The sequence below is a fragment of the Octodon degus genome, unplaced genomic scaffold, assembly GCF_000260255.1.
Source record: "Octodon degus isolate 3935 unplaced genomic scaffold, OctDeg1.0 scaffold00395, whole genome shotgun sequence".
In the NCBI taxonomy this organism is placed as follows: Eukaryota; Metazoa; Chordata; class Mammalia; order Rodentia; family Octodontidae; genus Octodon; species Octodon degus.
In genome coordinates, this window is record NW_004524971.1 from 143,709 (window position 1) to 147,961 (window position 4,253).

Genomic DNA, 4,253 nt, shown 5'->3' on the forward strand with positions numbered 1-4,253 from the left:
CAAAATTCTCTTACAGAATGCTACTCAGAAATATTATCCTCAAAAAGACAATGGTTTCTTTGGGATTTTGTTAACAGCTGCATTAAGAGAGCTTGACAAAGACATGTTGTTACAGTTTGTGTCTAGTTGTCCCCCCAAAGCCTCAAGCAATCATGGGAAGGACTTCTAGATTTTGTGATTAATTCATGATCCACTGGGATTATGGGTATGAATGCTGTTGGGATTATGGGTATGAGTGCTTCTGGGATTATGGGTGTGAGTACTACATCCAGCCTGGAACAGACAGCCTGAATGCAACATAAAGGAGACATACTTGCTCTCTGTTGCCATTGTTGTGCTACTCCCATTTGCTCTTGCATTTGTTCTTTGCTGCCACCATAAATGTTTGCTCTCTGCCATGTGCCACTCTGCCTTGGAACCAGCCTAGTATGAACTGAAACCTCCATTAACTGTAAGATAAATAAACCTTTCCTTTATTTTGGGTGTCAGGTATTTGTCCCAGCAATGAGAGATGTAGAACTAAACAGATGTGTAACTCTATAAAGGATGAATCTACTATATTGTCAACTCCCACCATTACAAATACTTGATCTGCATGGTGACTGCTAAAACTATTTGGTATAAGGCATCAATTTATGTACATAATGGTAATTTTATGGAATCCATTTTTTAGTTATTTGAGACCAAAAACATGAATTTTCATGTATCACTGTAATGTGATGTCTAATTTTTCATAAAAGAGGAATAGCTAGGTTGAATGAAATCTTTAGTTTTAGTTTTTTAGGAATCTCCATATCGATTTCCAGAGTGGTTGTACCAGTTTACACTCCTACCAATAATGTGAAAGATTACTCCCCATACTTCCTCGCAGCCTCACCAGCATTTGTTATTGTTTGACTTCTTAAAGACGGCAATTCTTTCTGGAATATGTTGAATTCACAGTGTTTTTTATGAAAAAGATGTAAAATTTTGTGTTTCTCTAATTCCCAATGATTTGAATATTTTTTCATGTACTGATTGGGCATTTATATTTCTTCTCTGGGAAGTACTTATTCACTTCAATTGCCTAATTTTTTGGGGTCATTTACTTGGGGGTAGTCTAAAGATTTTCTAGCTTTTTTAATATATTCTAAATAACAACATTCTGTCCAGGAAATAGCTAGCAAAATTTCTTCCCATTTTATAGGTTCTCACTTGACTCTGCTGGTTCTTTCTTTTGCTATTCAGAAGCTTTATCATTTGATATGATCTCATTTATTTCATGCTTGATGTTATTCTGTTCAGAGAATCCTTGCCTATGCCTCTGTCTTCAAGAGCTTTATCTATTCTGTTTTCCAGCAAATTAAATGATTAGATCTTTGATCCAAAAACTAAATTTTAGGAGTGGTCTGTAAATCTATCAACAAAAGAATGTATAAACAAAAATGTGGTAATTATGCACAATGAAATATCACTCTGTCATAATTGAGAAAAACTTGAGCTATGTATAAAAGAATGTAGGTATCTTGAGACCATAAAGTTAAATGAAATAATTCAGACACATTTTTTTCTCTTATACTGCATGGATTCTCTTACATGAGAAAACCAAACTATATGTAAAGAACAAAATAAAACAGATAACAGAATATAAAGAGACAGATCTTTTTTCAAATAGAGGACCAACAAATGGAGGGAAGAGAGAAGAAAGGGATGACAAAAAGAATTGATAGGGGTTCTGTACATATTCCAACTCCACACAGATTTTGTACTGTAAATATCCAGTAATAAAAAATAAAAATCTAAATTAAAATAACTTGTATGGCATATAAAGTTTGAAACCTTAAAACATAATAAAGTTAACTATTTGTTGGTATGTATATCACCTTTACCATAAAATATATATTTAAGAATTAAACTATAAACCTACAAGTCAGATGTTATCAAGAAAACTGCCATCTATGATCCGGAATTCTTTTGCACACATCATAGGAATAAAAATTCTTTAAAGGGTGATAAGTATTGTAGAGGGGACACAGAAAAGGAAATTATTAAGTCAAATAATCCCATGGGAGGTTTTCTTTTTTTTTTAATTTTAGGGAGGAGTCTACAGGGTGTTCAGGGTTTCACTGCTAGATTGCACTCGTAGTGATCCACCTGTCTACAGCCTCCCAAGAGCTGGGATTACGGGTGCGCCCCACCATGCCCAGTCTCAACTGCCATCTCAACACACCCCGGGAAAGGTGGAGCCTGACATGGCAGGCCTGGGGATTGAACCCCTGTTCTCTACCCATGCTTGCAGGTGCTTTAATCTGCTGAGATATTTGGCCAGCCCCCACAGAAGGTTTTCTTAAACAAAAACATAAAGAGACTACATAGGTACATGGAAAATAATAGGAAGAGTGACAAGCCACTACAGAGGTGAGAAGTGGGGCTTACACAATGTATTAGAGGAACAGAAAGAGACTGGCTTGACTATAAGAAGGAGAGTAAGGAAAGAAGAATAAGTGAATCAATAGAGAGTCTACAGTGAAAGTCTTGCAGCTCACCGTGATAGCTGAGTTCTGATTCTGAATGAGGCAGGAACCAATGTAGAGTACAAACAGAAAAACAGAAAAAAAAAATCTGTTTTATACTTAAAAGATCACTCAGTGTTTCAGGTGCAGAACACAATGGTCATAGGGATGGAAAAGGGTAAAAGCAGAAAGGCAAACTAGGAGAATACTGCAGTACTGGGTTTCAACTAGTCATGGTGGTGACTTGGATATAGGCATTACAGCAAATGTGGTCAGCAATGGTTAGATTCTGGGTACTTTCAATGGAGGCTCAGAATTTGATAATGCATTAGCTATAAGATGCAAGAACAAGAAAATAGTCAACAATAATGCCAAACATTTTTTTCTGAGAAACTATAAATACAGTTTCTATTAAAGGCATGGAAATATGATAAGCACATGAAATTTTGGAGGAAAGATTAAGAGGTCACTTTTACAGAGGTTTAAAATGTCTATTAAATCTCCAAATGGACATACAAGAAGACATTGGATCTATAACCATGAATTTTAAAGGATAGGTCAAGGTTAGAAACATAAGTATACTTTTGCAAATATTGATATATTCTAACCCATCAGGTAAGATGTAGGAAAGAGAAGATAGCAGGCAGAAGGAGGGGACAGAAGAGGTCCAAGAAGATCACACTGGTAACCTGAGACATATGATAGAGTGTTGGAGGAAAAGTTCATCTTCATGTGCTTAGCAGAGAAAGGGAGAGTGGAATTTGCAGACAGTGTGATAGACAACTATTTCAGTTTTCATAAGAAGAGAGCAGAAAAACAAGTTGATGTTTCTGGGAAAAAAATTGGTTTGTTTTAAGATGAGAAAAATAATAGCTTGTCTTATGATGGGTGAGAACTATTTAGTATAAATGAAAAATGCTACCAGATGAAAAAGGAAAATGATATTTTGAAGAAGATACATCTACTGCCTAAATTTGGGCGTTTGCAACAGATATAAATGCAGACAATCTAAAGTAGGGATTCTACAACTTCAGTGTTCATCAGACTTCCAAGAGGTTGAGTTAAAACGCATACTGCAGAATCCCACATCTAGCATTCCTGATTCAGTATTTCTCAAGTGAAACCCAAAAAATTCTGGTTTTGTTTTTTGTTTTGTTTTGTTTTTGAGGAACCAGGGATTGAACTTAGGTCCCTGTGTTTGCCAGGGTAACACTTATTCCACTGAGCCATCTCCCTGGCCCCAAGAAATTCTGTTTCTACCAAGTTCCCAAGTACAGTTGCTATCTGAGAACCAATATAAGAATCACTGTCTATAATAACAGGACCAACATGTAGTACCAAAGTGTGAAAGTGACTGAGGAGGCTACTGTGGCTGGTAAAAGCTTATGGAAGGATAATTATTATTTTTGCTATTTGTTTTTTCTTTACTATACTATTTTTCTATAAAAATATAAGCCTGTTTAATATCTGAGAGTAAAGATGAGGTTGGGATAGCAGCAGTTCAATGAGCCGAAAACTGTGAAATAATTATCTAGGGTAGCAATAAACCAAATGTATGAGGGCTATAATGTACAACTGTCCAGTCACATTAAGTATCCCTGAAAAATATATATGAAATGACTTTATATTTTCTTCAAATAAGACTGTTAACTCAGGTGTAACTGCAGAGAGCAGAGCCCTGGCCACCTGTCCTCACCCTGAAGACTGCCAGGAAGACCTGGAAGGCTAGCACTGCCTACACCCCCGCCCCCCGCCAACCAA